Source organism: Mirounga leonina, unplaced genomic scaffold (assembly GCF_011800145.1).
Source record: "Mirounga leonina isolate KUSES-001 unplaced genomic scaffold, KU_Mleo_1.0 Mir_129, whole genome shotgun sequence".
Lineage (NCBI taxonomy): Eukaryota > Metazoa > Chordata > Mammalia > Carnivora > Phocidae > Mirounga > Mirounga leonina.
Genome location: NW_023270323.1, coordinates 31,730,432 through 31,744,251, shown reverse-complemented (window position 1 = coordinate 31,744,251; position 13,820 = coordinate 31,730,432).

The following is a 13,820-nucleotide window of genomic DNA, read 5'->3' as shown; positions in this document are numbered from 1 at the left end:
AATGTTTCATGGTAATGCAGATAAACATATAAGACAATTAGTAATATTTATAGACTTAATTTTAGGCAATATCTTCAGCTTTTTCCCCCCACACATGTTCAAATCGATTGACTGGTTTGTTTACTTTAAAAAATGACATTAAAGACTTTAAAGATTGACTTTCTGCATTATAGAGACCAAAAGGGAGAGGAAAAATAGTTTCTGGGTTGTCTAAAGATCAACTCCAACTAATCAATAATCATCTCCTATTAGTGAAAGAATAATTTGTTTTTAGAAATTGTTCATTAATACTGTACCAAGGTGCTACTGCTTGAGATGTTTTTGGAAAAAACAAAACAAAACACTATAGAACTACTGTGTCAATTCAGATTTAGAGAGAGAGATAAACAAAACAAATTAGAAACCCTAATTTGATTTTGAGCAATTCTAAAAATATTGACAAGAATGTCTTTTCTTCTCTAACAAAAGTATGTGAGATAAAAGAACAATATGTACGATCTTCCTAGTATATTGTAGTACCAAGGTATTAAGATTTAATTAGTTCATGTTTAGTAATTCATGATTATAACTCACCACATAAATAATTACTATGCATTTCTAAAAATACTTTAATTATATCTTATGTTAGATTTCTGCACATTAATAAATTAGGAACATGGAAGCATAAGAATGAAGTAGCAACATTACAAAATAGCTTATGGGAGTTTTTTTGTGCAAATGAATTCTACATGGAAAGCTTCTTTGAGATCATAAAATAGATTTGATGAATCCCAACCATAAATTCAGTTTTGTAATCAGCAAATATATCCTTTTTAAGCCATCTGAAAAATATTGATAAATATCTAAATTTTCATTTCTAATTAAAAAGTGTTGGTAGCTGCTTCTTTCCTGCTTAGGCCATCAGAGGAATCACTCCTGATTGCTAATTAACCTGATTACTTCTACTTCCCCTTTGCTTTAAAAGTGAAATCAATCTTTAACTTTCACCTATACACACACTTACATACTTTGATTCCTTTTATTTACAGCTTGCAGGGGAAATAACTGATTTTTTTCAATGAAACAGGTAGTTATTATGGTTTTGCATATTTTCATTTTCAATAAAGTTATTGCTATACCCTCTTTAAAAAAAAAGCCAACACGTCTTTAACATCCAGGACCTTTAAATTATTGAAATATCTTCATTTCAACTATGTTTTGATGTTTCTTTCTCTCAGTAGTATGTCACACAAAATTTTTCTAATTGAAGTCCCATTAGAGTATTTCACAGGTAAATGCAAACTATGATTTTTAAGAAGGCATGTGAAAAGAGAACTTTGATTTATATGAAGAAGTCAAGGAAAACTATACAAGGAAAAAAAGCCTCTGTTGGGAAAACCAGGTCTTTTCAATCACAGTATGAACAGAAAAAGGGCAGAACCAAGTTGGCAGACTTACAGTGAGGTAGCAGGACCTAAATTAGAGTTACCAAAAAAAAAAAAAAAAAAAAAAATCCAGGAAAAAATAATGAAATCGTTCAGAGTGGTAAAAATCTTAGTGTACCAAATGCTATTAATGTATTAAAGCAAAAATTGAAGTATACCATATTATAATTTTATCCTGCTGATTCCACAGGAAACTCTAAACACTTTTCACACCCTTTAAATATTTCTTGTCTAGCCACACCTTGTCTCAAGGAAACATGAATATTTTATAGATATTTCTTAAGTATAAGTATTTTTGCCTCAATTCACTTTCACTCTCTAATCTGCTTACTCTATTGTATGCCAACAAAGTTAATGCTACTGGTAGCTTTGTACCTTTTAGAGCTTTATTATGAATCTTTCTAATAAACACTACATTAATATTAAATTGGAATTATGTACATTGTGCAAGATAATTCATAACCAAACAATATTCATATTACAGGGTAATTTATTGTATCTATGAATATTACATTGAGACTGAACAAATAATTACACAGCTGAAAATATTACTCTCAAGTCCTCTCTCTCTTCAATTATTATAGTCAATTCGTAAAATTCTGCAGACAGTTGTATGACATGTTATCAAAGTACTCCATAATCCAAATGTGTCTAAAAGTATTCCCAATGCTTCTTTCATTCTAGAATGCTAAAGGAAAGAGCTTGAAAGAAGAGGAAAGGAAAGCTGACTTCTAAGGACCTAATTTAGATTAACATTGCCATTCAGAACGAGTAATTTTGAAATGAGAATGTTCCACTCTGTGATCTAAGGTTATTAAAGATTTACAGTTAGTCCAATATTGGAGGATTTTAAGTTTTAAAGAATTAAGTTTTTCTCAACGGCCCAAGACTGCAGAATTTCACACTACATTGGCAAGGAAATGTGTTTACGTTCCCTACCTAATGTAGCTTTTTAAAGGTTAAAAATTCCCTGATTCTTCTGAAGGTAAAACTGGTAAAATGATCCTAGCTTCAAAAGGAAATGGCTTGGTTGACTTCGAAAAATGTTCGGCAAAACTCACGAATGTCATCAACTCTTTAACAGTCCGTAGAAGTCTTTGGGGATGGAACTCAGGATACAGTGACTAGAACACAGGGTCTTCTTAGGCTGACCACTGCCTAGTCTTCTAGAGCGTTTTTAATGCCTTGAATTTCAAGCTGTCACAATGTCTTCTTATGTTTTGAATAACATCATGAATCAAGAAAGATGAGGAAAAAAAACACCCAAAGTTGGTTTCCATGCCTCATTTCAGTATAAAGATTTCCTTTACCATCCTTAGTAATAAAAGATGATATGTCTTGAAACAGCTGTAGACAATCAGAATGTGTTCATTTATAAACAAGCCTTCTTTGTATATTCCCACACTAATCTTTGCCTATGAACTACAAAATAATAACAGAGTCAGCTTGACTTCCTTTCATTTGGCTTCTGTGAATGCATTGGAAGTAGAAGGATAATCTGGGAAGTTTCTCCATACTGTTTTCCCACTTGCCAAGCATTAAATCTAATTCAAGATCTATCTTTTCTAAAAATGATAGTTTATCTTTAAAAATAACTAAGTTATTTCTCATTGATAGGAAAAATTTCTCTTTCTAGGAACAAGAATATAGCTATCGCAGGCTCTGGTCTCTTACCATTCTCATATATTTACACGTGGAATTAATCTTATCATATACACCTTCCAGATTTCTATCTATTGGATTTTTTTCCCTTGTACAACCCTTCCAACCTTTTTTTTTTCTTAAATGCTCTGTACAATCACATGTAAAATCATGAGCTACAAACCTCAATAAAAAATATCAGTAAACAATAAGTGATGTAGTCACTTTTATTATATGGGAGTGCCAAAACTTTGGTTTTGGGACAGTTTTTCGAACTACAGGGTAATTGAAACATAGACTCCTAGTAGATTTCCTTGCTATCTCCATGCCCTCCCCCCACCCTTTCTTCACACATTAAAAGTAAAATGCGAGGGCTTTTTATTTTTTTAATGTCTTCAGAGAACTGCTGCCATCCAAGGTAACCATAAGGTGATTTGCTCTTTCCAGAAGGATAGGAAGTTAAAATAAGAACTTACCATTTGCCCTTGAAGTTTGCCAATACTGAGATATAATCAAATGTCACCTAATCTTATTTATCCCCATCTCGAACTGGGGGACGGTCAGCCACTGATGAACTTCTGGTGCGAAGGAGACGATGGACTTCCGTGCTGGGACATGCCTTTCTTTTGAATAAAGGACGCAATCAATATTAGTATATGGTGTGGGTCACAAAGATAGACATTATGGAATCACCATTTTGTAGCATCAGGGACTCCGATTATTTCGTTTACTAACTCTTAACATCAGAAAAATGAACACAAATATCAGCTGGAAAAATCCAATTCAGATACTTCTCCCTTATACTATTGAAAACACATTTTCATAAGAATTATTTGCAAAGGACATCAAGAGGAATCATCAGATTCTGAGTGCCCAGGATGTGCCTGGCACTTTGACTGGCCTCGTTTAATCTTTCTAATAATATGGTGAAGTGGATTTTTTTTCATGCTCATTTCACAGAGGAAATTTAAATTCAGATTTTACAGTCATAGAGCTAATGAATTTTGAACAAAAATCTCATAAAGTCCGTTTTTATTTTTAACAATGTTATATTGCATCTACTAAATAGCTGGTTAAAAAAAATTAACCCACCCCTTTTCATTTAAATAAGAAGCAGGGTGGGTAACAGACAGCCAAGGGAATGTTGGAAAAATATGGAGCCCACTTTTAAGACGCTAAAAGTATTTAAACTCCATTTAACTAGGAGTTAGTTGAGAGAGAGATTGAGGTTTCACCGATTCTGTATCTTTGAATGAATTACTTTTCTAAGAATAGGTTCCTCATCTCTAAAGTAAATACAATATTTATTTTGTATGTGATATAAATGTATAAAAGTATACTTTATATATATATAAATGTGTAATATATATACATATATAATGCACTTGGCACCCATGAAACACTTATTTAGAAAAGTCTGAAACAGATTCCGAGTTAGTGCTAAATAGACTGCATGTGTGTGTGTCTTGTTTGTATTATCACTCCTCCACTTCCTCCCCAATATACATAATGGACAGAGAAGAGTAGTATACTTGTAATTCAAATTCTAGTTAAAGTTCCACTCTGATCTATAGGACTATTTCATCCCATTATCAAAGCAGCATAATAACTGCAAGTTTCTTGGTCTTTGTGTATGCAATTTCTCAATATTTAATCTTTACACAACAGTTTTACCAACTGAACGTCTAGCGATTAAATACAGCATTTTATAATCTGCATTCCACAGGTCTCATTTGATGGAAAAAACAGTTCTAAGTTTAATTATATCTGGGAGATGCCAGATTTAACAGTCACAGAGATTTTTTTTTTTTTTTTTTTTACTGTAGAATTTCAGAGAACACACTGCAAAACTCTACTGCATTGTTTCTTAAAATTATCTGGCCCTGGGGCTCCTGGGTGGCTTAGTTGGTTGAGTGGCTGACTTTCGTTTTGGCTCGGGTCATGATCTCCAGGTCGTGGAATAGAGCCCTGTGTCGGGCTCCTCAGCAAGGAGTCTGATCCTCTCTCCCTCTCCCCCCGCCCCCGCTTGTGTGCACATGAGCTCTCTCTTTCTCTCTCTCTAAAATAAATAGATAAATCTTTTTAAAAAATTATCTGGTCCTGAAATCCTCAAGGAACCTAAGGAGCAATACATTGAGCACTATTAACCCATGGAACTCAGTCTGTGAAACACTACCCAAAATATTTTTCTTACAACTGAGTTTTGGGTTTTTTCCTGAGTATTTTATGTCAATGAAATGTTGGAAATGTGTGACTCCTCCAATGTTAGTTTATAACTTTATAACTCATGATAAAGTAATATGATAGTAACAGTATTTCCATTAAATGTCTGGTCCCAATCTGTAGGTGGAGGAAGAACAATTAATGAAATGAATCCTGCCTTAAAAATTCTGCCCTAGGGCGCCTGGGTGGCTCAATCGTTAAGCGTCTGCTTTCAGCTCAGGTCATGATCCCCGGGTCCTGGGATGGAGCCCCGCATCGGGCTCCCTGCTCAGCGGGAAGCCTGCTTCTCCCTCTCCCACTCCCCCTGCTTGTGTTCCCTCTCTCGCTGCCTCTCTCCCTCTGTTGAAAAATAAATAAAATCTTTAAAAAAAAAAAAAAAAATTCTGCCCTAACCATTGAATCCCTTCATTTTGGTATAGCTTCCTATGTTCTAATATCAACTGTCCATTTGGCTACAGCAACTGGAGACAAAGAATCCATTCTCAACAACTGTGTTTCTCATTTATAAAGTGCATATGAGTAACATGAGACTCTTGTTAAGATGCAAATTTTGATTTGTGTTAGTCCGGGAGTAGGTCTGGGGTCTCAGTTTCAAACAAGCTCACACCTGTCTTCATGGCCACTCCACTCAGTACCAAACCTTTTATACTGTCTGTTTCTTCCTCAGAAACACATTATGCCTTACTTAGGTTTTTTTGCACCTAGGTGGTTATTTTGGGACACTAGGAAGTATATTATAGGAAAGGATTAACAGAGTTTCTCTTTGTCTCAGGACAATCCAGAAAGTCCTTGATTTTACCAAAAAAAATAAATCTATTAATATTTTGGAAAATATATATGGAGTGGATTCCCAAAGTTGGTAATGGATACAGTAGAACTGAAGCTGAAGCATGACTGTTCTACTCCATCATTTTAGATCTAAAACGACATGGGAAAGGGGGAGACCGTGTGTTTCTGTGTTGGTGTCTATATGTAATTGCATGTATATGTAAAAAACATATATATGTAGTAATTGCGTATATGAAATATCTTAGCAAAGTGGAGTTTTCCTCATTAACATTTATATACAACACACTAGAAATATTTATTAGAGAAATTTAAACTAATGTTTTGAGATGTAAAAGATCTAATTGTTGCAGTTAGAGATTCTTGCCAGTCTTCTATTTGTATGTAAAGTGGGATATAATCACATAGGTAGATATGACAAAAAGTGAAAAATTAAAGAATGCCCAGAAAGTTACATTATTTTGAATTTTATAGATGAATCCATTTCTAAAAATAAGTTATAGTTATTTGTTTCATTGCAATACTAAAAAGTTTATTAACAGTGAAGAATCTTGTCTCAGTATAATATCTAATGAGATGAAAGCTCACTTTTTTCTACTTACTTAGGGTGCTTAATCTGGGATTTATTCCCAGTCACAGCATCGGGAAATATTAACTTCTGATCCAAAAGTATCAAGAATGTTAACAGGCTCAGAAGATTTTTTGTGTAAATTGAAATAAAGGATCTTTTCTATATTGGCGATTGTGTGTTAAGTGTGTTAAGGTCAAAACACACCATGATATTAAACACAAATGCCCACATACTTTTATTAGATAATCCTTACAATGAACATGATCATTCAGATAATCACAATTCTCTAAAAACAAGACTTATGTCTGAATCTCCAAAATAATTCTTTTTATATTTCCAAATGGTAAAATCATCTCACTAAACCTCACTATTACTTTTATTTTGATATTCATGCTTTGCTTCTGTAAGATATAGAATAAATATTTTATATTTAATACATATACTGTTAATCCTACCAGTTAAGTCATAGTCTAGAAATTAACAGTTATTTTTAAATATGGGGGGAAGAAAGGTAAAGTGAATTAAAATACAAGCCCTTTGTCATGCACTTGATACGTCTTAAAGCTAATAATTTCTCACATTCTTAGAAAGTTTCTAGCACAGTGGTAATTGCCACCATTTCATTGTAACTGATGAAAATAGAATAACATTGATTCTGTTAATTCTGAAAAACACTAAGAAGAGACAGAAACTGAAAAAAGAATATGAACCTTCCTTTTAAGCTCTTTTGTTTAAAATTTTTATTTTTAAGTATTACATGCTATTTTTCTATAATCTAAAATTTTTAATGTAATTGTTTTACAATTATAACCTAGATACACAGTTTATGTAGTTTATAAATTACATAAAAGTTTAAAAATAATAAATAATGTTTGGCTTTAAAAATTCAAATTGGAGTAATAGTTAAGATTGAGGAGTCAAAACTGATTCAAATCCCTGTGTAAAACACACTAACTCAGTGTTAAATTTTAGTCACTTATTTTATTTTTTAAAGATTGTATTTATTGGACAGAGCGAGCATGCGCACGCCCACAAGCAGGGGTAATGGCAGAGGGAGAAGGAGAAGCAAATCCCCCTTGCTGAGCAGGGAGCCCAGTCCAGCTTGATCCTGGTACCCTGTGATCATGACCTGAGCTGAAGGCAGACGCTCAACTGACTGAGCCACCCAGGTGCCCCAGTCATTTATTTTATTTTATTTATTATTTTTTAAAGATTTTATTTATTTATTTAACAGAGAGAGAGACAGAGGGAGAGGGAACACAAGCAGGGGGAGTGGGAGAGGGAGAAGCAGGCTTCCCACTGAGCAGGGAGCCCGATGCGGGGCTCGATCCCAGGACCCTGGGACCAAGACCTGAGCCAAAGGCAGATGCTTAACGACTGAGCCACCCAGGCGTCCCCCCAAGTCATTTATTTAAAAAAGAGACTATTAACTTATTTTGCTGTTTCTATGTGTTACTATGAGAGTCAGTAAAATAGTTCAGCGTTTCCCAGGCTTGGCTTCAATTAGAATCACCTAGAGCATATTTAAAAAAAAAAAAAAAAAGCCCCTGCCTCACTCCAGACCAGTTAAATCAGAATCTCTGGGGGTGGGGTGGGGCCTGGTCTAAGTTAATTATAAAAGCCCACAGGTGATTTAATGTGCAGTTTGAGCAAAGAATTGCAGAGTTAACTGTTTAAAAAATATTGGATAAGTATTTGCATTAATCATGTTTAAATATTATACAACTTGTTTTTAAGCAAATAATGTATGGGAGAGACCAAAATAGAAAACTTCTTTTCCTCAGATGAGTCTAGTTAATCACCTAATTATGGTTTTCCTTCCAATTTATAAAGATGGATAATATATTCAAATAAAATTCAATTAAATTATTAACCATATTTTTCATTATTTAACTCATGGAAAAAAATTCTTATTCAAAATATGTGGGTTCCTATCACCAGTCTCAGAGTCTATAAATATTATCATAGTAGAAAAAAGTCAGTTATTAATTTTACATCAGGCAAAATTCACAGACATGTATTAGGAATTGTTTACAGGGAACAAAAGCTTTTTCAAATTTTCTCTGGGCATTTGACTATCATCAGACCATATATCTATGTGGTTTTGGGCACAGTGTAACAGCTATCTGAAAGTCTACTTCTTGTTAAAGTGAATTGCCTGTAAATCCAGAGTGCAGCTTTAAGTTGATGAAAGATACTCTTTTTTAATTATTATTCAAAATGAATAATAAATAACAACTTGTGTTTCTTCAATATGACTCCCAGCTTGTGTTTAGTTTCTATAGGCTACCCAATTCACGTTGTTCTTTTTAAATTTTAATAAACAATTAATCTTGATTCCTAAAAGTTTCTCTAAACAGGAAGAGCATGGAGGACTACATGGAAGGTAAGAGAGAAACTTATTAACAATTCATTAGAGAGAAAAACCACCCTGTAGGGCTGTTATATCCTTTAGTCTTCTTCAATGGTTAGCAATCATACATAGAATTAATATATCTAAATTACCTAGCTACTTAACACCTAACTTTCATGGGTAGAGTGATGGAGTGTCGTATAAGTTTTTACTCTAGTGACAACGGATCAAATGGTAATGCCTGTTTGGAGTGATGTCTTCAATAGGTGTTATCCAAAATTAGTAAGAAAGAATTCCATGATGGATCGTTTATGTCTGTTACAGGTATGGAAAAGGACCACAGAGGGAAATGATTGGTCAATTCATGTGCAATGTATATGCAATCCCTGATACAGAAGTTGTAAATAGAAATATCTGGTACTCATATTTTAGAAGAATCTGGAGCCCTAACTCCCTTTTTTTAAAACAATGTTATTAATTATTGAGGTAAAGTTGACATAAAATGTTATATTAGTTTCAGGTGTGCAACATAGTGATCTGACAATACATTTCTCAATGCTAATCAGGGTTAAGTGTAGTCACCATACAACACTGGTATAATATTATTGACTATATTCCCTATGCTATACTTTTCATCCCCAAGACTTACTTATTTTATAACTGGACGTTTGTACCTCTTAATCCCCTTCAACTATTTTGCCCATCTCCCACCCCCAACTCCTTTTTGATGACAGCTACTTCAGTTATGCAATGATAGAAAATAGTTTACAACGGGAGCAGAAAAATTATATCATCCATTCCACTTCTGTCACATGTTTGCTTTGTATAACTTACTGGGCAAAGTTTAGAATGATTTTCTTTCCCATTATTTTTCACTTAGCTTATACTTAAGCTCTCCTCTGCTCTGACCAATCATCACCTCCAGCCAACCAATCCCTGACCAGTTTCCCTCAGATTCAGGCTAAATTCCATCCAATCTCATAGAAATATGGAATCTCTTTTCTCCTTTATAATTTTCCTACATAGCAACCTCATTCTCAGTCTTTCTCACATGTTTAAACTTAAACTTACTTTTTTCCCCCCTTTTGTTTCTGTGTTTTGCAAAGGTCATTCACATTTTAACTGATGTTTCTCTGCTCCGTAAATTAGCATCTTCTCCCACTCAGCCTTGAGATTCACTCATCAGTCAGTCCTTTCCTTTGTTTGCCATCTTTCTAAGCTATTTGTTTCTTACTGTGTATGGTGTAAATTCACAGAACTGTGGATCTGAGACATCCCTTGAAATCATTTAGTTCAATCCCTTTACTTCACAGGTAAGTAAACTGAGGACCAAAGAGAACATGGGTTTCAATTGTTCGATATCATAGCTCATTCATGCTAGAGCTAATTCTTGGATCAGGATATCCTGACCAGCTCCTTTTTGCTACATTTTTTTTTTTTTCATATTTTCCTGGCTAAGTCCTCCTGTTGCAATATGTCTGCCTGGCATGTGATATAGTTTCTCTTCTCTTACGAGAGTATTTTTAAAAAAAGATTTATTTATTTTTTTTAGAGAGAGAGAATGACAGCTTAAACAGGGGTAGCAGCAGAGGGAAAGCGAGAGAGAATCTCAAGCAGACTCCCCACTGAGTGCAGAGCCTGACTCTGCTGGATCTTGCAACCCTGAGATCATGACCTGAGCTGAAACCAAGAGTTGGACACTCAACCAACTGAGCCACCCAGGTGCCCCTCTTACTAGAGTATTTTTAAAGATCCATTGGTTTTAACTAAAGAACCATAATTCAAATTTACTTAAGCTAAACAAACAAAAATATAAAATACCTTTAATGCGATTTACTGACTCACCTAATCAGGGAGGAAAAAGGTGAGGCAAGGGCTAATTGGACAGTGACACTGAACACAATTGGATAGGACAATGAACACAAAGACTTTCCCTGTTTCTTATTTTTCTGTTTTTCCTTGTTTTCCTTATGTGCCAACTTGATTTTTTTTTCCTAGGGAGAGTCAGTATTTTATGGTGGTTGAGTGCCCAGACTTTGAATATAGACTGCCTGGGTTGAAAACGTCCTTCCCCCATATCCTAATCTTGTGCTTTGGAGCAGGTTCCTCTCTGTATCTCAGTTCTCTCTTCTGTAAAACACAGAATAATAAAATCTACGGAATAGGGTTATTGGAATAATAGAGTTAAAATCATAAGTTACTAGGGTGTTTAGAACAGTGTCTGACATATAATAAATGCTTAAGAATCGTCCCCTATTCTTATTGTAATAACAGGCCAGTCTCTTGTTATAGGCAGAGTCATGTTTGGTAGCAGCTTTGGACTTTCAATCAAATAGCTCCATGGAAATATAAAACAGCTCTAGTTAGAAAAATCCAGGGGCGCCTGGGTGCCTCAGCCATTAAGGGTCTGCCTTCAGCTCAGGTCATGATCCCAGGGTCTTGGGATCGAGCCCCACATCAGGCTCCCTGCTCCGCGGGAAGCCTGCTTCTCCCTCTCCCACTCCCCCTGCTTGTGTTCCCTCTCTCGCTGTGTCTCTCTGTCAAATGGGGACTAAATAAAATCTTTTTTTCTTTTTAAAAGAAAAATCCAAGGAAGGATTCAGATTCACCATGATTGGTTCTTATTTCTTACTCTGGACCTGTTTGTGCCCAGGGGATTGAGTACCATGATTTGCACAGCCTAAGTTGCTGTTTATATCTCCAACTAGGGCAGCAAAATCTGACCAGAAGCTGATGTGAGGGGGAAGCTGGACAAACACATCTGTGTTAGTATCAGTTCTTACAATGCTACAGCTTGCCCAGTCCATCTGAGACATGAGCCTTGTAAACTTCTTCACTCTTTCATATCTAAATCATGCTACATATCCAACTGACCTCCATTTATCTTTACTCAGTTCCATTTCTATCTCACTAGTGTCATGCTAATCAAAAGCAACTCTTAATCTCACTATTCAGTCATGTTTACAAAGCTGCCCATTTCTATTGGTTACAATTAATTTCTATCTTCTCCTTAATAAGATTTAATTATAAACATCTGAAAAGCAGAACTGAATATTTAGTCTTTCTGTGGAAAGACTACCAAGGTCCTGGATTTACTCTGTAAGTTTGAAAATTTCAAGTAGAGAAATACTACTTTTTCTAAACACTCACGTGTCCTTGAAAAGCTAATTAAATTGGTTTTGATGAAAACTCTTCCTGAAAAAAGGGTAGAAATGAAAATGCTATTAGGTTTAATCCAGGATTAGCAAGAGATAGCCAGAAAAGCTGTTATTCTCACCAAGCCTGAAGGCTTAGAGCTGAGGGGTACACCCCACCACAATATATACATCTAAATAGAAGAACAGTTCCTTTAAAAGAGTGCTGCCACCAGTTAGAAACTGTCTTTCAGATAAAGTTGTGGGGATTTTTTCCAAAGGTACACCTTGTACCCAAGCATTTTTTTGACTATGGATTGTTGATCTTATTTTCCAACACACAAAATTATTAGAAGGAAAAAAAGAAGCAAAAAAAAAAAATTCACACATATATATACATATATGTATATATATATGCAATTCTAGCAAACAAAAACAAATCTTAGTATTTCATCTCCCCAGTTTCACAAAAATTTGAGGAGGAATATGTATGCAACATATTCTGGGATCCTCCACATTCTTGAGTCAAGGAGAAGATCCAAATCTCATATAATGCCATAGGGTTTTCAGCTCTACCCAATGAATATCAGAAGTGAAAAACAATTACAGTTCTGCCTCTTTTGCTCAATGAGCCATATGTATGTAGAGTTGTGCATTATTTATTAGTATCTTTGGTTTTATTCTAAGTGGAAGTAGTTAAGATTTTTGTGAATAAACAAAGTAGAAGTGCTACTAAATTTCGATTTTCCTTTTGAAGCATTTCTAGCATTTCCACAGACAAAAATAAACCTAATTGAGTGGTCTCATTAAAAACATAGCTTGAAGTGTTCCAAATCTGAGACTCAGAGACTTGGACATACATCAGAAGAAATTACTTATTATTTCCAGTAGATTTAATTTAAAACAAGCTACAGGGGAGACCATCATAAGGAAATGATACAAATCTTTAATTAGAATAATTAAAGACTAATTGTGATTTAATTACAGATACAATTAAATTTTGCCAAGTTTAAATACAAAATTCAGTTGAATGGTATGCTTTGTTGAAGGTTTGCTAGATTTAAAAGCCTAGATTTTGGAATTGTGGAACTCGATTGTTAAAAAAGGGCTGTTCCTTTGTCTATGTGTATAGGCTTTATGTTAGAGCAGTTGCTTAATTTAAGGACACTAAAGTTTTTTTTTTTTTTTTTTTTAAGATTTTATTTATTTATTTGACAGAGAGAGACATAGTGAGAGAGGGAACACAAGCAGGGGGAGTGGGAGAGGGAGAAGCAGGCTTCCCGCGGAGCAGAGAGCCCGATGTGGGACTCAATTCCAGGACCCTGAGATCATGACCTGAGCCAAAGGCAGACACTTAATGACTGAGCCACCCAGGCGCCCAAGGACACTAAAGTTTTTAAGGTGATTGGATGATCCACCATTTCTCGTCATCCTACATAAACGCTAACAACATACAAAATATAACATATACTTTCACTCTTCTTAGAGGAATATCAACTTCAAGAACAAACCAAAATACAGAGGATTAAATTACATTTGGGGCTTATATAGTCTCATGTCCAAAGTGTTTGAAAATGCTTTTAAGAGAAGGGAGCACTTAAAAGGATTATAACTCTCAAAAGACTATTGTAACTAAACATGTTGTGCTACAAATAAATCCTGATGTGATTGTTCCAGAAAATAGGTGC